Source organism: Colobus angolensis, unplaced genomic scaffold (assembly GCF_000951035.1).
Source record: "Colobus angolensis palliatus isolate OR3802 unplaced genomic scaffold, Cang.pa_1.0 Scaffold232, whole genome shotgun sequence".
NCBI classification, from domain to species: domain Eukaryota; kingdom Metazoa; phylum Chordata; class Mammalia; order Primates; family Cercopithecidae; genus Colobus; species Colobus angolensis.
Genome location: NW_012115511.1, coordinates 4,594,483 through 4,617,006, shown reverse-complemented (window position 1 = coordinate 4,617,006; position 22,524 = coordinate 4,594,483). Strand labels below are relative to the sequence as shown.

Sequence of the window (22,524 nt, the reverse complement as noted above, 5' to 3'; positions counted from 1 at the left end):
GCCTGTGTGTAGGGCTATAATGACTAAGACTGAGCATGAGGAAAGCTTCTATATTGCTGGTAAACATTTAAAATTTTGGTATGAGGTGGTGGTTACACAAGTTTGTTCACACTGTCATTAAGACAAGCACTTATGATTATTGTATTTTGTATATGTTATCCTTTAAAAGGTTTTCACATCTATCAGTTTATAGAATTTTTAAAAATTGTATTTTATCAATTTTGGCAAGGATACAGGGAAAAATTGCTCAAATACAAAAAAAAAGGAGTGGGAATGTAAGTTAGAACAACTACTCAGGGGAGCAAATCAGTGAAATCTATTAAGGATTTACATCGTGCATACTCTATGATCCAGTACATTCTCATGTTGGTATCTGTACTCTAAAGAATTACTTGGACCTAAGTACAAAAAGGCACCTACATATATGTTTATGGTACCATTACTTCTCACAGTAATATTAATAAACAAATATGGGAGGGTGGGGGAATGGCACATTAATTATATATATGTATATATATATACATATTGGTTCTGAGGACATGTAGCATTTTCAGAGAATGAGGTAGATTTATATACAGATATGGAAAGATTTCAATGCTGAGTGCAAAAAAAATCTACACCTGCAAATGCACAGGATCTAGGAGTCATCATCTACAGACTGGGTTTGTAATTAGGGCCTAAAAGGTATACAAGCATAATTCGTAACGTTTAAGCTTTTTTTTTTTTCTTTTTCGCAAGGACATAGTCTTGTGTAATTTAAAATTAATATCGACACTTATGACTTTGGAAAAATATACAAATAATAAAATGGGGATCCAAAGAATGTTCACTGTATACCTCTGTGCTTCTAAAAATGTGTATAACTGTAGCATCTATTGGGAGAAAAGTTTAATTAAATTTTAAATAAAGCAATAAAAGGTGCCTAACTTCGTGTGAAAACAGACACATAATCAAATGTGACTGCCCCTTAGAGATGTTAGTTAAGAACTAGGAGCGCAGAGAAAAGGTATCCTAAATAGGTCTGGGGAGGTGAGAGTTAGAAGTGGTGACTCTTGAACTGAGTACTGGCATAGAAATGGTATGCCCTGTTTTCATTCCTGGAGGGCTCAGCGTGAGATGCCCAAGGGGCCCTGAAACCGATTTCCATAACATTTTCCCACGAGCTGGAGCATAAACCCCCCATCGAATGACTGAAGGGAAGCGGAAGGCGCAGAAACGCGTTCGAAAAGGAATCCGACGCTTGTTAAACCTTGTGATGGAAAATGCAGGGAAGTCCAACCACCACCGTGTTTCAAAGCTGGATGTCCAGATTCCTCATCCATTCCTACGGGCAGGCCGGCCCGCCTTCTCCCTCCTTTCCGCGTCGCTTACTGGTCAGTAGGAGATTGACAGGTCATTTGACCAATAGGTTGGCTCCTCTACGGAGTCGCTCGTGAGCCAGTCGGGTCTTTGGTCCCTCGAGCAAGATGCGAACTCTGTGCGTCGACGTCAGCGTGCTGACGTCACGGGCCGGAGGTCCCGGGGCTGCTGGGTGCGGGCGGTGGGCTGCGCGTCGCCCGCTGGACTGTGTCCGGGGTCCGCCCCGCCAAGCCCCTCCCCTCAGGCCGGGGCGCGACCGCTGAGCCGCAGTTCCCGGGCCAACCTGGGGCGGCCGGCCAGGAACCACCCGTTGAGGTAGGCTGGGTTTCTCGTTCCCCTATTTGACAGGTTGGAAAACTGAGTCTCTTGGGTCAGATGACTTGCATGGGGGCGTACAGGAGGCCATAGCCCAGTCCTGTTCTGTTTACTGAGTCCTGCGCGAGCCTCCGGGGGAGGAGGGGCGAGGCAGGCTGTGCTCATAATGGACACAAGAGTGAAGTTGCAGAATGCTGAGTCCCGCTGCTCCCACGGCTTGGGCAGGGATTCAGCGATGGATATAGGTTGCGGGAGTGTCCCCATTGCTCCAGCCTGCGGACCCTGAGGAGTCCCCGATGGGGTCGGCCCCGTGCTGGCGCCATGGGCCCTCCAGAGGGACCAAGAATTTGTGACTGGGTGTAATGCGTGGGTTGTCCAGGCACAGGCGGTTGTGAGTCTCTTCTATTCATTGAGAAAAGTCGTGTTAAAAAAAAAAAAAAAAATGAAAGCACAAATCATGAATGTTCTCGCTGTGGTTTCAGTTCACTGCTTCGCCTACTCATCGATATCTCGCCATTGTTTGAAATTTTAGTTGCTTGATTACTTTTGATTTAGGGTTAGGGATTTTTTTTCCTCCTCTCTTTTAGTTCAAACATGGGTGGACATTGTGGAACTTTTCTTTGTTCACTATGTCATTTGTCTTCTATTTCACAGATGGAATCACTGAATTCATCACTTGTACTAGTTTGGATAAGTTTAGCAAGGTAACAAAGTAACGGGTCTAATTAAATCTTTACTGGAATTAGTCCAGTTTGCTGCATTTCCTTGTTAGGTAGAGTTCTGAAAGGTAATTCCCATCTATATACCATCTACCCATACGCCTCTTTATAGAAGCAGGATCTCACAAAACAACTTATGGTATCCTTGTTTTATTTACGGATTCTGGTAATTAAAGTGGTGGATTATTCGTGTTCATAAAGTGAAAACATGTACAATATGTTGTCATGTAGAAGTCACTCTCTTTAAAATCTAGCTGTCTCAAACATTGGTCTTTTAAAACAGCATTATTGCATTGCCTAAAACTGCATGAAAGAAATGAAATTAAACAGCCTCCGAGGGATATTACCTTACTTATGTTCACAGAAGGATGGTGATTAACATCATTTGGATTTATTCATTGGACAGTTTATCTGAGTGATTATCTATGCCATCCATTGTTTTAGGTGTTAGAGATTGAGTAGTGACCAATTTAGATAAGGCCCCTACCCTCAAAGATTTTAACTTTTGATGGAGAATATAATACACATGTAAATAAAAAAGACAAGTTTAGATAGTAATAAATGGCAGAGAAGGTATTACTGGGTAGGGAGCTTGAGAGTGACTGGGTAGTGTGGAGAAATGGGGTGGTCAGGGAAGACCTCACTGAGGAGGTGACATTTTGGGTGATAGCTGAAAGTTTAGCTGAGTCAGCCATGAGAAAATGGGCTGGAAGTTTCTAGGCAGATATAAACAGTGTAAAGGAGCTAAAGGAAGAATGAACTTGGCATGTTGCAGGGACAAAGGGAACCTTTGAGTGAACCTAGGGAAGGGTGAGGTGAGGGGACAGTGGTCAGAGGTGACCCTAGAGAGGTGTACAGGGATTGGATCATCTTGTATCCCATGTGAGAATTACAGGCAGGCAAGGGAAAGATAATTTGTATATTGCAAAGTCTTGTTTTCTTTTAGTGATACTCATAAACTCTAACCAACTTTCTGCCTTGTTTTGGTTATGAAATAATTGCAGTAATTCATTGTGTATATATTTTTTCTCCAGAGGCCCTCTTAATGAAAAGATCTTGTTTCCTTCAGCACCTTATCTCATGTAGTTTGTGTCCTTTCCATTGTTATATGCAGAACTCAAAGTCTTTGCTTTTTCTTCAGCTCCCTGCTTTTAATCCTTTCTACTTCCAAGCATGAATCCTCTTATTACCTGTACCTGCCTTTCACTTGGAAAGCGTGGCAGTCGGTCTCTGCTCTTCTCCAAGCCAAATTCTAGGAAGCTGCATTGGCAAGTGGATTATTGTTCTTCATTAGAACTTGTATTACTGACCAGAAACATAATGCTTGCCTTTATTTAGTACCTATGATGTGCCAGGTATGTTATATACATTCTCTTCCTTCCAACATGTTGCAAAGGAAAATACTAGGCTTTTTTGATAGTGAAGGAAACTTACACTTCAGCTACTGAGCTAGTACTGATGGAGCTTGGATTTGAACTCCTATTAGCTTTACTCCAAAGCCTAATTCATTCTACCCCACCTCCCATTAACCCCCAACCTCACGACCCTGAGCAGCAACAAGTCTCTATTACTTAAAATTATGTTTTATGATGTGACATTTTAGAGATCACATGATTCACCCCTCTTAGTTTAGAGCTGGGGCTGTAGAGGCCCAGAGAAGGTCAGTGAGTTTTAAAATAATGCACCTTATGGACAAACTGGTATCAAATTTTCACCCTGCTCATTTTCAGGCTAGTGTTTTTTCTGCTGTATTTCCTTCATGAAAGGCCCCTATCAATATAGTTCTGTAGATATAAAAATATAATATTTCCACAGCATGAATTTGTTGTCCACAAACTTGTAAAAGTTAATTTTAAAAAGATGAGACATTGCTTCTTCTTGGGCTACAATAATCCTTTGCCTTATTTGTCTTCCCTTTTCTGAACAATGAACAGGTATAAACTTTCTGGATGAATCTGATTTCTGTTAATAGAAAGCTGTGGTTTAAAAATGACTTTTAACATTTTGTTTTAATTTTAGAAATGTTTGAAAAGGAGTTTAAAATGTGTTACTATTTTCCTAGCCTTAACCTTATGCTTAGAAGTATGGGAATATTGTCTAGAGTTTGCTGACTCATAGTTTCTCTTAGCGAGTAGAGTTTCTTCCTGTTATTGAGGAAACCCTTAGGTCAGTGATATAACTTCTTTTTCTTAGTAATATGTTATGTTTAAAAGTAAGTCAAAATCAGTTTATAAATTAATGTGATTGAGCATGCTGTTAACAGTGGTCTTAAAATTTAAAAATACGCATTATTTATTTCTAAGGTTTGCATATTTTAGTAATTATGAGTGGAATATGGTAGACGAATAACAGACTAATAAATAGCTTAATTTACTTTCTGTATGTCTTTTTGACTCTCCTGTAACTTAGTAGAATTTATCGTTTTCTTTAGAATAATTTTAATGGAATTAGTATCTTCTTTTTTAAATATTGGAAGGTACTTAAGTTTAAGCAAAAGAGAGTTTTTGCTCTTTAGGCCAAAATATCAAAACTAGACATTCTGACTATCTCTGTTCTTTAAAATTGTTCATGCAACTGATGCCCATATTCTGAAGACCGAGGTCATCATGATTTGACCTCCATCTTTTGCCATGAGCCCAGTGCCCCAAATTGGACTCCTGGTCTTTGCCTCAGGCTTTCCAGCTTCAGTGCCATTACTTGTTCTGCTTGGAATGCCCTCTGGATAGACAACTCCAGCCAGCAAAAATTCTACCTGTCCCTGTAAGTCCACTCAAATGCTGCTTTATCAATAAAGCATTTCCCGTGTCTCTATAACAGAAGCCTTCTTTTCTCATAGCACTTTCGGGAACATCTCTTTGACACCAGTTACCAGTCCTGATAGCATTGGTGTTACACTATTACATACACAGGTGTTAAAATATATGTTGACTTGAGCTTAAGAGACTTGACACTTTGTGTTATACATGAACAGTTTTTTGCAGATTGTAGAGCCCTGTTATTTTATTTACATTTTTATCATCTTATCTTTGAAAGACACACTGTTAGGCTTTTCTCAGCTTTGATTCCACAGAACCTGTTTTCTGTTGTAGTTAAGGGTCTGCCTTCTGCAGTTATCAAGAGGTCCTTTGAGAGAACTCATGTCTTTGGGCTATAAATGTTGAAAGCACACTGTCACAAATAAAATCAGTGTTCGCTGTGTTTATGGTATTGGAAAATACTAACAATGATTTCCACTTTTTAATATTAGAGATGAGAAAACTGAGGCCCAGAGAGACTAGCCCTGTGTTACTTGCAGTGCTAGGCTAAGAAGCCTGGTCAGTACCCCTGGTTCATGGCTGCAAGGGCTTGTAGCAGGCCATCATCAGTTCTGATGTCTTGTGTTGGAACTCCCGGCAGCCTCTTACACGATATATCAGTACAGCTCAGGCCTTTTCAGTTGTTTTGCTTGCTTTATTTGTGAGCTGACCTGGATCCGGAAGAAACCTCTTGTGGTGAATCAAGATTAAAGCTTTAGCTCTCACCAGGAATCCCTGACTCTGAGCTATTTAAGCCTGGAGGATCTTCCTGAACAGGTGGTATGGAGTCAAGTTCAGTAGGCTCTTTAGTTTAAAACCCTTCTCTTCTTCCTCTCTAGTTACAGTTTTCAAAATAGTATTGTGAGACTAGCAAGCATCCTCAGTGTATGCAGTCTGGAGTTTGGAGGAATTTGGCCCAGGACCTTCCAAGTTGCAGTAATCATAGGTTTCTATGTCCTGTATTTTCCAGGACAGTATACTTTTCAAATACTGTGCATTATTGCTCACCAAAGTGTATTCTTGTTTGCTTCTTGTTTCAGGAAAATATATTATCAGAATTATTTTTTAAAATTAAGCACTTATTAAATTAATGATGTGGAAACTGAATTTCAAGTACCTTTTGCTATTTTAATTGTATGTTAAATTCCTCAAAGGTAACACAGAGGGCATCAAACTTTTCTCTAGCCGAGGGGAGGAACACCAGCCAAGACTTGCCTTGGGCATTGGTGGTAATAACTGATGCATACTAAGGGCTTTCTTTGTGCCAGGAGTTGTTCTAAATGCTTTATGTCAGGGCTTCTATTCCTCAGCGCTGTTGATATTTTGGGCTGGGTAATTCTTTGTTGGGGGCTGTTCTGTGCATTGTAGGATATTTAGCAGCATCTCTGGCCCCTACCCACTAGATGCTAGTGGTACCTTCTCTAGTCATGACAACTAAGAACACCTCCAGACATTGCCAAATGCTTCAGGTCTTGACGGGTGAGGGAGGGGGAGTACAGAATCCTCCTCACCACACCGTTGAGAACCACTGTTTTTTATAAACTGATTGATTCCTTACAGCAACCCTCTAAGGTAAGTTGTAGTATAATTGTCCCTGGTTTACAGAAGAAGAAATGTAGGCATAGAGAGGTTAAGTAACTTGTCTAAGGTTATACAACTAGTAAGCAGCAGTACTGGAATGTGAAATGAGGAAATGCTCTTTCTGAGCTCTCACCCAACACAGCTTACTCAGACTGGCCACCAACTATTAGGGCTCCACAGACCCTGTAAGCCAGGAGGAATAATAAATGCTGGCAGGGACCAGGCAGAGCTGGGAGTGAGCAAGGTGGCTGGGTGGCAGACTGGTAAATGGGGGAGTTTTGCCACAATTGCCTGTTTTTATAGAGGAACAAGAAATCTGGATTTTATTTATGTGAAAAACTGACATCTTTAATATTGCAGTTAATTCAATGTTTAAGAAACATTGTGTTCAAGACCAGCCTGGCCAATATGGTGAAACCCCGCCTCTACTAAAAATATAAAAATTAGTTGGGCATAGTGGCAGGCGCCTGTAATGCCAGCTACTTGGGAGGCTGAAGCAGGAGAATCACTTGAACCCAGGAGCCAGAGGTTGCCATGAGCCAAGATTGTGCCACTGCACTCCAGCCTGGGTGATAGAGCAAGACTCCATCTCAAAAAAAAAAGAGGAAGAAACACTGTGCAAGCCAACAAATACCATCACCTCTGTAGGGACAAGATTTGGTCCCAGGCTGTTAGCTTGCAGCCTTCTTTGTGTGCACTGCAGCAGTGTGACGTTAAAGGGAAGTGTGCATTTATGTGATTTAGGAAATGTGGTGGATTCTATGTGGAGGGCAAAAGATCCTCTTTGTTGAAGACTGGAAATGAAGGTGGGTGAGGTGGGGCTTCTGGACTAGAAGGGGCCATCCAGCCCACTCTGAAATTTGAATGCTCCGCAGACTCAGTTTGAAAGTTACGTACTCCTTCTAAGTTTGAAAAGTGTTATTCATAACTATTTCTTTCATGACCTCCATTTGTCTGGGTGTTAAAATAGATATTTTGCAGGACACTGAGAAAATGTCAGTTCTGGACTTGACCAGCTGTATCCTGGAGAAACCACAGCCATACCTTTTTGTTGACAGCCAGTAACCAGTGGAGTCCATGTTTGTTCTTTCAATGACGAGGCTCTCTGCCAGCTTTTTAGAAGCAATGGACTCTTACTGGCCTTTGGAACATTTTCCTTGTCCTCAGGACCTGGCCTCCTCAGTCAAGCCTGCATGCCCTTGGCGTAAAAGGCAGGCGTATACTCCCATGCTGACTTCTAGCACTCTGTGACATACCAGCTTTCCATTCCAGCTGCACTTCCTGTGACTCCCACACATGGGGCCTCTCCAGATTGTCCAGCTCCTTGCTGTTCACAGACCTGCTTGTGCTTCTCTTTTTTTTTTTTGAGACGGAGTCTCACTCTGTCGCCCAGGCTGGAGTGCAGTGGCTGGATCTCAGCTCACTGCAAGCTCCGCCTCCTGGGTTTACGCCATTCTCCTGCCTCAGCCTCCTAAGTAGCTGGGACTACAGGCGCCCGCCACCTCGCCCGGCTAGTTTTGTGCTTCTCTTTTTAATTTAGTCTACCCTTTCCTTGGAACATAAATTTTCGTTTCTTTGAAAGTCTCATTTTCTCTAAGGCCAGCCTTTTCATTAAGCCTTTCTGGCCGTACAAACCAGAAGTTCAGTCTTCTTTGTATTATAATTATCTTTGACTCTGATTTCTAATTATTTATGTAACTGTATTACCTCCTTTATCAAACTCATTCAAGCTTGATAAAGGAGGTAATACAGTTACATAAATAATTAGAAATCAGTTATTTAAGATTGAGGATCAATACCATGTCTTCCATTTTATTTCCCGCATAGCATTTAGCATGGTGTTTTACTTATGGGAGATGCTCAATAAATATGTCCATTTGTTTGGGTTAGATGGGTTCCTACTCATGTAGTGATTTCTTTCTATTTCTCTATACTTGTATTCATTTTTGTAGTGTGTTATTAGAATGACTTCACTAAATAGCATTCAAAATATATTGGAAAGAAAGATTACCAATTTAGTTAATGTGGGAGAGTTGGGAACATTTTTGTTTATTAAATAAAAATATTCTTGGTTTATTTAATATACTGCTGACCCTTGAATAACACAGGTTTGAACTGCACAGGTCCAGTTGTATGTGAATTTTTTTCGTAAAACAGGGACCTGACCTAAAATAGTTTTCACAGCATGCCCTGTATGCTGGTCGTCCTGGAACCAATTCCCTGCATATACCAAGGGAGGGCTGTACTATGTTGGAACTCCAACCATATATGTAAGTTTTTCTCACCTTAGTTAGCAAGTACTCAGATGACTTTGTACTTTCATACAGTGATAGTTGCAATTTTTAAACTAATTGAATGCCTAACACATGCCAAGCATATCTTTGGGTGCTAAGAATATAGAATGTTCTCTAGGAGTTTTCAGTATAGTGCTGAGAAGAAGATGTGAACAATATGTGAAACATGTGAAAGACTGGAGATACTCTTAAAGAAAGGTATGTAGAATATATATTATACATAGGTGGTCAGAGAAAGTTTCATTGAGGAAGTGATACCTAAGCTACCTTGAACAATGAATAGGCTTATTCTTGCTGTTAATATGATAGTTTGGTGTTCAAAGTAAAGGCATTCCAGGCAGAGGGAAAACTGGGGCAAAGGCAGGATGGTGAAACTTCCTGTGTTAGTCCATATGTGTCGCTTCCTATGGATACCTTAGGCTGGATAATTTTTATAAAGAAAAGAGGTTTAATTGGCTCACAGTTCTGTGGGCTATACGGGAAGCATGGCTCGGCTTTTGGTGAGTCCTCGCGAGGCTTACAATCATGGGAGAAGGAAAAGCTGGAGCAGCATGCCACACTGCAAGAGCGAGAGCGAGAGAGAGACGGGAGATGCCACACATTTTTAAACAAACGGATCTCACACAAACTCAGAGTGAGAGCTCACTCATCACTAAGCGGGTGGTGCTAAGCCATTCATGAGGGATCCACCCCCATGATCCGAACACCTCACACCAGACTCCACCTCCAACACTTGGAATTACATTTCAACATGGAAATTGGAGGGGACAAACGTCCAAATTCTATCACGTCCTGTGCAGGGGAACTGAAAATGGTAAGCACTGGGTGAGGGAAATGATATTTTGAGTAGAGGAATGAATGTTTTGGAGATGAATAAGACTGAATTGTTGAAGTAATGTGGGTGAGGGATGATTAGGAAATAGTGAAGGAAACTGATGAGAGATAGTAAAGGGATGGAGTTGGTCACCATTCTGACTCTTTGGAGGATAGAGTCAGCAGCAGAATCAAATTTAATATATTTTCTTTAGACAAACTGTAAAGAAGATTTTACTGGTTATTATTGGTTAGTCTTACTTAAACATTTTAAAGTACTTATGGGCAGCATATCTACTATATATATGTATTATATATAGTATATATGTTATATAGTATATATATGTATTATATATAGTATATGTGCTGCCTGTATATATCTGTATCTCCATAGTCATAATTTATTGCTTGTTTTGTTGCATTATTTGAGAGCAAGTTTTTTAAGAATGGTGCTAGTTTCAAACCTTTATTGAGAGCCTTATGAAATTAAAGAGATCTTACTACTTTTGTTGTATTCTCTGCCTCTGTAATGTGCTCTGAGTCTGTTCTCATTATTAGACTGTAAGGCACACTTTATTTTCTGAGTATTTTAGCCTGTAGTTGAATTGAGTCTTGTGATCAGTTGTCTTTGTGTGATTCTATTTTCTGAAACATGAGTTAGGCTGATGGTAAAGGGGATCACGAGGTTACTTCTGTTGCTGATCTTCTTGAGGGTCTGATTTTCTCTATGACTGCCTAAGAATGCCTAAGAAGTCTTTTCTTTGTTTTTTTTTTTTTTTTGAGACAGGGTCTTGCTCTGTCACCCAAGCTGGAGTGCAGTGGCACAGTCTTGGCTCACTGCAACCTCTGCCTCCCAGATTCAAGCGATTCTCCTGCCTCAGCCTCCTGAATAGCTGGGATTATAGGCACCCACCACCAAGCCCAGCTAATTTTTTTTTGTATTTTTAGTAGAGACAGGGTTTCACTGAGTTGGCCAGGTTGGTCTCGAACTCCTGACCTCATGATCTGCCCACCTTGGCCTCCCAAGGTGTTGGGATTACAAGGTGAGCGACCGTGCTGGGCCAGAAGTCTTTCAGAGAAAAGGATACTGGTGATTTTTAAAACCTAGGCATCAAGATTTTGAGATGGACTTTCCCTATCTGTCACATGCGCTAAGCTTTGGACTACAAACCTTTATCTGTGGTATGATTCATACTTTCTTTTTGGACCTATGTGCTGTTCTTATATATCACATCATGGGAGATAATGTATGTAACTTCTGCCTGTTGGTGGATACCCCTGGCCATACATGTGAATGGCACACCTTTCATTAACCTGCTGTATTTTGTGACATAGGGTGTTGGTCTCAGCTGTCTCCTGGGGCAGTTGATGTTACATCTTCCCTAGCATTGCTGTTAGTGTGTCACTTCCACCAACCAAGAGCCACCAAAGGGACAGTGAGTAGAAGATGGCTCTGTCAACTGGAGTGACATTTTCAGGAACACTTATCTCCCACATTCTTGAGAAGTTTTATATTGTTGAATGAAAAGAAACCTAGCTTGTCTATGAATAGCTGTGCTGGCTTTGCTGACTACTTACCAGCTGGCCCCTGGGAATTCAGCTTCTGTTTAGAAAGCTGAACAGAAAGATAGGTCTGGGGAGGCATTGAAGAATGTGTGATGAGCACACATTCTTTGGGATGAAGGATAGTTACTAAAAGAAGAGTATACTTTTAGCCACTTGCCTATGTTTCCTAGGAGAGCAGTGAGCTCACCGCTGTTGATACTATTGATTTTCAGATCTAGATTAATAAGATCTCAAGTCCTGTGCTGAAAATTGACAGCACTTATTTGAATATTCCTTGTAGTAAGTATTGAAGGAATGACATTTTGTAATGCAGAGATGTCCTCATATGCATTGGAAAATATTTCAAGTTCCTTAATTGAGGGACCTTCACCTGTCTAGATAGTAATATGACTCTTGACTCCTTCATTGCCAAAGCTGGTGATACATCTCTAAGATGAAGTTTTAAATATTTGTAGGAATATTTATATGTACACTGAGGAGCAACACAACTCCTCGAGTGCTGGTCTGCTGATGGTTGACAGAACTAATGAGTCAAAACTGGCAAAAATAATGGTAACTTTGCACTAGCCATCAGGTATTTTATAACTGATGTATTGTGTGATTTTTTAGGAAAGCTTAAAGTAGATTTTGTTATGGAGGACCAAAGAAAAGTTCTGGAAAAGACAGTCAACAAGTAAAAAATCAGCAGGATTTTGTACTTGTGGAAGTGACCTTATTAGTCTCCTAAAGGAAAAATTGGGTTACAAATGGCTCTGTGACCTGGAAGATTAAAACAAAGGAGTTTCTAGGTGAGCTGTGGAGAAAATACAGCTATGTGCTGCATAACAACATTTAGGTCAATGACAGACTGCATATATGATGGTGGTCCCATAAAATTATAATACCATATTTTTACTGTATCTTTCTGTGTTTAGATATGCAAATGCTACTTCTCGTTGTGTTACAGTCACTTACAGTATTCAGCACAGAAACATGCTGTACAAGTTTATAGCCTAGAAGCAATAGGCTGCACCATATAGCCTAGGTGTATAGTGAGCTCTACCATCTAGGTTTGTGTCAGTTAACACTGTGATAATGAGGAAGTTACCTAATGACACATTTCTCAAAATGTATCCCTGTCATTAAGTGACACATGGCTGTATTTGAGTTTAGGAGTTAGAGCCAAAGCTGAGAAAGGGGGGAAAAAGGCTGCAAAATCAATTTGAACACCAGGAGAAATCCACTATGAGGAGAATAAAAGGTTGGAGACAATAGAAGCTGGAGGAAGGTAGCTGTAGAGACCCTGTTGTTTCCGTTACTTTGGGCTACCTTACAGCAGCTTCTAAAAAAAAAAGAGAGAGAAATAAATGAAAGAATATTCTTAATCCCCAGGGCCCATCTTGAGAGAGACTTGCACTGAGCAAGTGATGAGATCCAGCTCCAACATGCCAGCTGGCTGACTCAGCCCATGCTAGTGAAATAACTGACTACCACGTTGTTGACCCCTGCAGGGTCGATGAGCTAACAAGTGTTTCGTACCACCCAACATTACTGGGCGGCTGTGTGGCATCTTCCCATTTTGCCAACCTGTAGTCTATGGAATGACCTATATACGTTGTCAAATGCCTTTCCTCTTTCTGGCTTGCTCTTCTTTCCCTGGACCAAGCAACAGTCCTAATGGCGTGGTTATTGTCAATAATGTATACTTGATTTTTTTTCCCTCTCTTCAGTCATTCCCTTGTATTATTTATATATCTTCCCTATTGGCTAGTTGTAGATTCTGCTGAGAGCATGAGACCTTTTGTATTACCTTTGAACCGTTTTCAATGCCTGTGTGGTGTTACATTTCTTTGGTTTTCAACGCTTATGGTTTGCTAAAATGGGAACTCTTAGTGGACTTACATAGGACCCACTTTATAATTGTTTTCTGTTCTACAAATAGATACAATTTATTAGTTTTTTTTCATTTTTATGGCATAGAAGAATATTCTTATTTCTGCATATTTTATGTTTTAAAATTTCATCTCTATGCTCCCCTGAATTCCTGATTCATATCCAGCTGCTTACTTTATCACGACTTGGATATTAATAAGCATCTCATGCTTTGTATCTAAACTGAACTGATATTCTTGCTCAAAATTGCCCCTTCTCTAGCTTCCCGCTTTCACTAAATAGCACATCCATCCTTTCAGTTTCTCAAGCTCTAAATCTTGCGGTTCTGTTTTAGTCCTTGTTTTCTCCCATACCCCATGGCTAATCTGTCACCAAATGCTCTGGGCTCCTTATTTAGAACCAATCTATTCTCATCCCCTCTACTGCCCTCACCCTATTCTATGGAGTCAGTACATCATCTCTCTCCTGAATTATTGCTGCTGTCTCCTAACAGGTTTCTCCACGTCTATGCTTTTTTCAGCAGAGCAGCCAGAGAGCCTGTTAAAACTTAAGCTACATTATTTTTCTCTTCTACTGAAAATCTTCCAGTGTCTTCTCATCTCATTCAGAGTAAGACTTTACAGTGGCCCATACACAAGGCCCAGCCCTTTGTTAACTGATCTGTCATCATCTGATGTTCTTCCCCTCTCTCACTTGGCTCTAGCCTCGCTGGCCACCTGGCTGCACTCCTCTGTGACCATCTCCACCCCTCCTCAGAACATTTGCCCCTATTCTTCCCTCTATCTGAAGTGTCCTTCCTCCTCGTATCTATCTGGCGTTTCTCCCTTATCTCCTGCTAGTTGCTCAGATGCTGCCTGCTCAATGAAATCTTCTTGACCTCTCAGTTTAAAATGACAATGTTTCCAGCCCTACTTTGTCTTCCATCCGCTTCCTCAAGAAGGTAAACTATGTAAGGATAGATGTTTTGTTAATCACCATGGGAGTACTCAGAAGAAGACCTGACATAATTTTAGTGCTCAAAAGTATTTGTGGGTGAATGAAGTAGATGTGGTATATTCTTGGCAAACTTTGAATTTGCAAACATTATCAAGTGCAATTCTGAAACCATGTAGTTCACGTCCAGATTCAGCTTCTCAATGTATATTTTAGGTTTGTCTCGTAAATTATGAAAACATTGATATGCGTTTACCCAGCCATCTTTAAATCTCTCTGCATTATGTGTCAAATGAAAGTTTAGTAATATTTTTAATATTCCTATAGGAAATAGATCACATAGAAATTACGTTGCTTTAAAAAACAGTTGGAGTTCAGGAGATAGATTAATGTCTGCCAGAGGAGTGACTTAAAAGCACTATGACATGTGTTTTTCCCCTTTAAATTTTCTAAGTCATTGATGTTAATTTCTAAATAAATCTGAGTCTTAAAGCAGATTGTTGAAAGGTTAAGTTCTGTTATGTGCACACAATTACTTTTATCTGCTGATGGTAACAGAAATCATTGAATGAGACAAGACTACAAAACAAAGACCAAACTTTAACAGGCAGCCTTGGATGTGTCTGTGTGGGAAGAGGGCAGAACACAAAGCATTCAAGAGTGAGCAGATTTATTAAGACGGAATGAAAGCATTAATTACATCCCGAAGGAAAGTAAATGACACTGGAAAATACAAGGCCTAGAAAATAAAGATTAAGAATAACACCATGGAGATAATATATAAAGATGTTACCATGGAGTTGGGCTGTCAAAATTCATAAAGAAAAGTAAGGAGAGGAGCAGAAGGAAGTGCAGTTGAAATGTGCGTCCTAGTGTAATAAGTCAGCCATGTGAATTAAATAACACATGGTGTGTCTGAGCCTTGGTAGGTGGTGCTTTGTAAAAGATCTGTCTTTTCCCAGGGGTCCCTGAATTCTAGTGCAGGGAACAAATGAAGTTTGTTCATTTGTTCATTCATTTTGAAGTCAAGTTACAACAAACTTGGCTTGTAAAAGTTTGTGGTGTATGTTATACACATTTTTACTAAAGACCTGAGCAAACTTTAGACCCTGAACCATTGGATGATGTGACTCCACTATTTCATATACATCTTATAACAGCAGCAATAATAAAAGACCATTTTCAGTTATATAAGTGACATTGGCTCAAAATGAAAACACAATGACTTCTATCTATAGTCAGGCACACTTTAGAAGCCTTTAAATATCTCCATTTGTGTTTCGGTAATTTGATAGTTGTATTAAGGGCAGAATGCTTTGGGTGTCCGGAATTCTTATATGGGTTTTCCTTTAAGTCTATTAGTGCAACTCAAACTGTTGTGTAGGTAAGAATTGTTATACAAAGGTACGTGTACAAAATTCATATGCATTCTGTGTTATAGCATGATTTAAGAGGTTTTTGAGGATGTTTGGTTTCTCTTTGTCTTTAAGTGTAGCACATACTTAAGAGCAAAGTTGGTCTCATGATTTTTTTGCCATGAAAATTTGCCTTTGCTTTCTTTGCTATACAGTAGTTACTAGTTACCTCTTATCCATGTACAGTACATTTCAGGCCCCCCCAGGGGATGCCTGAAACAACAGATAGTACCAAACCCCTATAAACATTTCGGTTTTACTTATGCAATAATGGGCGGATAACATATATAGTGTGGCTATTCTGGACAAAGGGGTGATTCATGTTCTGGGTGGGATGGAGTGAAATAGTGGAAGATTTCATCACGCCACTCATAATGACACACAATTTAAAACTCATGAACATTTATTTCTGGAATTTTCTATGTAATATTTTTGTAGTTCAAGCAGTTGACCACAGGTAACTGAAACTGGAAAGCGAAACAGCAGATAAGGTTGGGGAGAGGGATTATGGCACATACGTGTGCTACATATGTGTATGTATACTATATGCATCTTATGTTTAAATGTATTCATACCGTGTGTATGTGTGTATATACTGTGTATAGATACACAGGTACAGACACAGCAGTGCCATCTCAAAACAGCCATATGCGTTTACGTTTTTCCAAATAAATCAGAAATAAGTTTTTTTCCGAATGAATCAGAAGTAAGTTGCATACATGATGACACTTATCCTTTAGTACTTCAGTGTGCATCTCCTAAGAATAAGGCATTCTCCTACATAACCATTACTAAACTGTAATCAATTCTGCAGTTGTCTTTTGTGGCTTTTGTTTTTTAATTCAAGATTCATTCTAGGCTTGTGCATTATGTTCGATGCTTGTGTCTCTTTATGCTCTTTTCTATTTGAAGAGTATTCACAACACTATCCTTTTTATTTTTGTTTTTCACCACAGTGGCTTCTCTGAAGAGTCCAGGATAGTTGACTTGTAGAATGTCCCATATACTGTTTATTATTATTTTTTTAATGACTAAATTCAAGTAAAACTTCTGACAAGGATTTATCATAATTGATGTTATATAGTTCTTGTTGCAACATATCAGAAGGCAGGTAATGCCAGCTTGCTTCAATATTGATGCTGTTTGATTACTTGGTTCAGGTGGTGACTGCCAGATCTCTCCACTGTAAAAGCGTATCATCCCCAATGAAATTATTAAATATTCTGAGAGATGCTGCTTTGAAACTATAATAACATATGCCCCAACAACCTTTTAATAATTGCCAGCGTCCATAATGGTCCTTGCCTGAATCTGTTACTACACTGGGAGTTGCAAACCATTGATTTTTCTAATTTTATTATTCCTTTTACATTTTTATCTGACTTTTTTCTTTATAGAAGAACTCTTCCCATGCCATCTGTCTTTTATTTACAATATTACTGTGGACTCATGGAATTTTTAAATTTGTCCAATGTAAATTCCAACATTACTGTCATTATTCATTTTTATGTTCAAGCTGTCCCAAATGGACCAGGGGGAGCCCCTTCATGACAGGCTACACAATTTTTTTAAAGGTTATAACTTTTTGTGTCTTCTTTAAGAAATCTTTGCAAAAAAAGATTGCAAAAAAAATTGTCCTACACATTCTTCTAAAGCTTTGTGTTTTTAATTTTTATGTTTAGGTCTGTAAATCATCTTAAATTATTTTTTACCTGGTGTGAATTAGGGTTTGAAGTTCCTTTCAGTTTTAATATCTGGTTGTTTTCTGCACTGTTTGCAGAAAACAGACTTTATTTTCACCATTGGATTACTTTTTGACAACTTTGTCAAAATTGAAATGACCATATATGTCTGGACCTGTTTATATACTCTCTATTTTGTTCTATTGACCTGTTTGTTTATTCTTATGCTGGTACCATACTGTTTTGATTACTGACGCTTTGTGGAAAGTCTTTAAGCTAGGTAATGTGTCTTCTAGTTTTTTCTTCTCCCAGATTGCTTTGGACAGGCTTATTTCTTTGCATTTTGTATACATTTTAGAATTAGCTTGTCAGTTTCCAGGAAAAAAAAAAAAAAAAAGCATGGTGGGATTATGATTGGGATTGAGTTGAATCTGTAGATCAGTTTGGGGAGAATTGATATCTTAACAATATGAATTCTTCCAATCCATGAACATAGTATATCTCACACTTTATTTTCAACTACTTCCATTTCTCTCAGCAGTATTATGTAGCTTTCAGTTTTATGATATTGCATATCTTTTATTAAATTTATTCCTTAGTGTTTTGTTTTTGATGCTATTTTAAATGGCTGCCCTGCCTTTTTTTCTTTCTCTCTCTTTCTGTGTCTAGTTTCTTCACCCACTCTCCCAGATTGAAGGAAGTGGTAAATATATGAATCACAAAATCATAAAAGTGAGCTCTTGTTAACAAAGTTTTGTTGTTGTTTGCTTGCTTTTTTAAATGGAAGAGCAAAAGTAATCTTGATGCGGCATGATAGATGTAATTATAGAGGTCTGTGTACACTTTTCTCTGATGGGGCAGAGAACTTTAGAGGAGTAAGAGGAAACAAAGGTTTCCCTGAGAAAATGGGCTTTGAATCAAGGCTTATCAAATGGGTCAGAACTTTAGAGATAAAGAGAGTGAAACTCGAGGTGCTTACTGGAGAGAAAAATGCAAGCAGAGGTTTGTGAGAACATAATGTCTTTAGGGAACTGCTTGTGATTTTTTTACCATGGTGAAGTGGTTGTGGAGATGTAGGCCAGTGTTAGGTTAGGCAAAATTAAAGAGTTTGAGCTCTACCTGAATGAAGATCCCAAGAAACCATTTAGTAAATGATCTCATAAATTTAATTTGCTTCTGTAAAAAATCTGCTGCTGTCGACTAAGTGCTTTTTAAAAAAATTGAACTAATGCTTAATATTTGGAAAATTTCCTGTTACAATTCAGATTTCTGGCATCCACTGATAAATAAAAGTCTGCGCTCTCTTTCCACACATATAGCCCCTGAAGATTGGGCCTACACTCCTCTCCTGTTTGTTCCTCCTTGTCTCCTGAGGCCAACTGTTAGTTTCTACTTTTCTTTCAGCTTACATTGTTGTTTTTTTAATGTCAGGGATGTGTTTATCCATGGCTCTTCCCAAAATCCTTCTCTGTGTGTTTCTCTATGTCTCTTTCAGAATAAGAGACTTAGAGAGCCACCTTTTTTTTTTTTTTTTTTTGAGACGGAGTCTCGCTCTGTCACCCAGGCGGGAGTGCAGTGGCAGGATCTCAGCTGACTGCAAGCTCCGCCTCCCGAGTTTACAAGCTCCGCCTCCCGAGTTTACATCGTTCTCCTGCCTCAGCCTCCCAAGTACCTGGGACTACAGGTGCCCGCCACCTCGCCCGGCTAGTTTTTTGTATTTTTAGTAGAGATGGGGTTTCACCGTGTTAGCCAGGATGGTCTCGTCCTGACCTCGTGATCCGCCTGTCTCGGCCTCCCAAAGTGCTGGGATTACAGGCTTGAGCCACTGTGCCCGGCCTGGAATAAGAGACTTAGAGAGCCACATTTTAAGAGAGTGAAACAGATACCTACTTGGAAATGAAGAGTTGTCCTACAAAGTTTGAAATTATGCAAGTTCCCCCCGCCACCTGCCTCCAATTAAAAACCAGTCAAAATGTACATAATTTCAAAGCTTTTGGCCCAAATGAATTGTGAGTTGTGTTGGTGCATACTTTTGAAATGCAGTGAAATGTTTTAATGAGTAAACATAAATGTCTGTTCTCCTATTAGGATTAGTTTTTTTGTTGTTGTTTTTTGTTTTGTTTTGAGACGGAGTCTCGTTGTGTTGCCCAGGCTGGAGTGTAGTGGCGCGATCTCAGCTCACTGCAAGCTCCACCTCCCAGGTTCACGCCATTCTCCTGCTTCAGCCTCCCGAGTAGCTGGGACTACAGGCGCCCGCCACCACGCCTGGCTAATTTTTTATATTTTTAGTAGAGATGGGGTTTCACCGTGTTAGCCAGGATGGTCTCGTCCTGACCTCAGGATCTACCCCGCCTCAGCCTCCCAAAGTACTGGGATTACAGACGTGAGCCAGCGTGCCCAGCCAGGATTAGTTTTTGTCTATATGTGTTTTGAATTATGTGAGGTTTTAGGAATAAGCTCTGATATGTTTGTCCTACTTGTGGGAGCTGTTCTGAGGTTTAAATGACATAATGTATCTTAAGTACTCAGCATTATGTCTAGACACAGTAAGTCCCGGTGTAAGGAAGCTCTATTCATTTTGTTATTATGTTAATATATGGTATATAATGTTATGTAATAGATAATTATGTTATATTAATATGTGGAGTTAGTTTATACTTTTGTCCTGTTGTATGTTGCAGCCTTTCATGTTCTTGTGTTGTTACCTGTTCTTGTTCAGATAATGTCAGTATTATCCTAGTTTTATTTAATAATAGAATAGCTTTCATTTTTAACATTTTGAATCAGTATGTAGGATTTTGTCTTTTATTTCAGATATTGAAATGCCTATAAAACTGTCTGACTCCAGTCCCTTTGCTAGATAATTATTTTTCGCTTTTTTCAATATTCTTTTTCTGGAATGGTTTATTCTATTCAGGTCATTTGCTTCTTCTTAGTGTAATTTATTTATTTCCAGAGTATTGACTTTAGTTATGGTTTTCAAATGGAATTAAAATATTACTTATACTTTGAAAGTGACCTCTTCTTTAGTGGTACTTGTATTCCTTTATTAGTACTCCCTGTATTAGTACTTTACATATGCCCTCTTAAAGGACTGATCACTGAGTTTATCTATATATTTTAATTTGTTTATGAAGTGTTCATCAAGTGCAAAAGTAGAGTTTTTGTTATAAAGAATCACATTTTTCCCCCTCCCCAGCTTGCAACAGTTATCATTCTCCTTTTGGATTTACTAATTGTATTCATTGTTTTTCTTTTTTCTTTTCTATCCTTTTCCATATAGAATAGTTACAGCTTTCTAACTTTATTATTTAAATGCCTAATTATTTTATTTTACTATTTAATTGACAAGTAATTAAATTACTTTAAGGTAGTGATTTTGATAGTAAGCCCAAGTTTACAGCTTTCCACTGTTTCTACTGTCATTTTTTTTTCCCAATAGTTTGTTTCACTTTTTAAATATTTTTACCCCAGTTATTTTAGAAAATAGTACTATGTTATGGAAGTCTATTTTATGGCACTGCTCATTCTCTATAGAGTTCCTTATTGCAAGATTTATTACGTTTTTTTTGGTGGTCTAGTTTTGTTACCAGTTTTATAAATATGGCTTACCTCCTCAACATAGTATATAGTCTATGACTGTAGAGTTAAAATAATTATCTGTTTTAAAAATTTTAATTATAGTATTGAAATAATCTGTATTCATATCATTAAAATATCAAATAGGCTAAACAAGTAAATGTCAAAACCTTTCATTGTGGTTATAATCTTCCATTTACGTAGCATTTGCCTTTCTTTTTGTTCTAAAAACATTTTGTATATCTGTTCTTTCACATAAAGCATACACTGATACTGAGTGGTGAATATTAAGCCTAATTATATATATAATATATGTATATTTTACATATATAATATATATATGTATATTTGGAGTGAGCCTCACTTTGTTGACCAGGCTGGAGTGCAGTGGCGCAGTCTTGGCTCACTGCAACCTCTGCCTCCCTGTTCAAGTGATTCTCCTGCCTCAGCCTCCTGAGTAACTGGGACTACAGGCGTGCTACATGCCTGGCTAATTTTTATATTTTTAGTAGAAATGGGTTTTACCATGTTGGCCAAGCTGGTCTCAAACTCCTGACCCTATGTGATCCACTTGCCTCAGCCTCTCAAAATGCTGGGATTACAGGTGTGAGCCACTGTGCCCGGTCACACTTCTCAGTTTTTAAAAATCCCAGTATTAACCATACTTGCTGAGTTGAGAGTATATGTCAGAATTTTCAGAGCTTAATTATGCACCTTGAGTTATTGTGGACTTATTAAAAGCCTTTGTGTGAGCTGTGAACCTCCTCTGACTTTTATTGGGTATGAATTAGTAATCATACCCAAATACATGCAAGTCAGAATAAACAAGTGTAGTATTATTATTGTATAGTCAAGTTCAGTGATTCTAGCTTTGCTTTGAGCTTGCTAACTGTAGTCCACTTAATAATTCCAGTTATGGAAAATGATTGATAATTACCTGTAAGTTTATAAAGAGATACTGGGGGAATATCTGAGTGATGATACAACCTTTCTACAATTCTTTTTTGGAATTACTACTTGTATACCATGTACAGAATGTGTCAGTATTTTGTGATAGCTATCCATCATTTAGATTGTGTCTGAATAATGTCTCTAGAAGTTCCCAAAGAGCAGTTTGTAGCCGATGGTGCCAATGTAGGTCATTAGAAACACATCTAGACTCCATCTCCCAAAAAAACTACTCAGTGTTATCACACTGGTGACCTCATTCGTGTTTGAACCCAGACCTTTTCGCTGTTAACTGAGAAACCTGATTAGTCAACAGCTTAAAGAGCCCAGTTGCAAGTGGCTTTGCCTTGCATGAGTAGGCTCATGTCTCAGTGTCTGCAGTGAACACCTTAACTGCCATGTGGACTGAATGTTTGCTTCAACCTGACCAGCGTGTTGTTTCCTTACATAAAATATTACATCTTAATCAGAAACATGGAATTAGAAAAAGGATGTGGGAGGTATGCAGAAGATTATTAAATTAAATCATTGTCAATTAGTTATAGGAATTACTTGGCCAATGGATGGGAGATACTTGATGGAGTGTCACGTTGAATTGTGACACTCCTTTTCCTGTGTTTTCCTGGCTGACCCATCCTCTTTCTGATGGGCAC

The 22,524-nt window shown here is 39.0% G+C and overlaps 1 protein-coding gene across 2 annotated transcripts in view; it reads left to right on the top strand.

The window, feature by feature from the left end:
• The first annotated feature begins 1,459 nt into the window (after positions 1 to 1,459).
• STARD3NL (STARD3 N-terminal like) overlaps positions 1,460 to 22,524 on the top strand; it is a 60,657-nt gene continuing 39,592 nt past the window's right edge. Inside the window, exons 1-2 of one of the 2 annotated variants that reach the window (XM_011944518.1) lie at positions 1,499 to 1,674; positions 2,329 to 2,378. The gene's annotated coding sequence lies outside the window, so the exon portion shown is untranslated. Of the gene's footprint in view, positions 1,675 to 2,328; positions 2,379 to 22,524 lie in introns of both variants that reach the window. The other variant, XM_011944517.1, reaches the window with a different exon arrangement.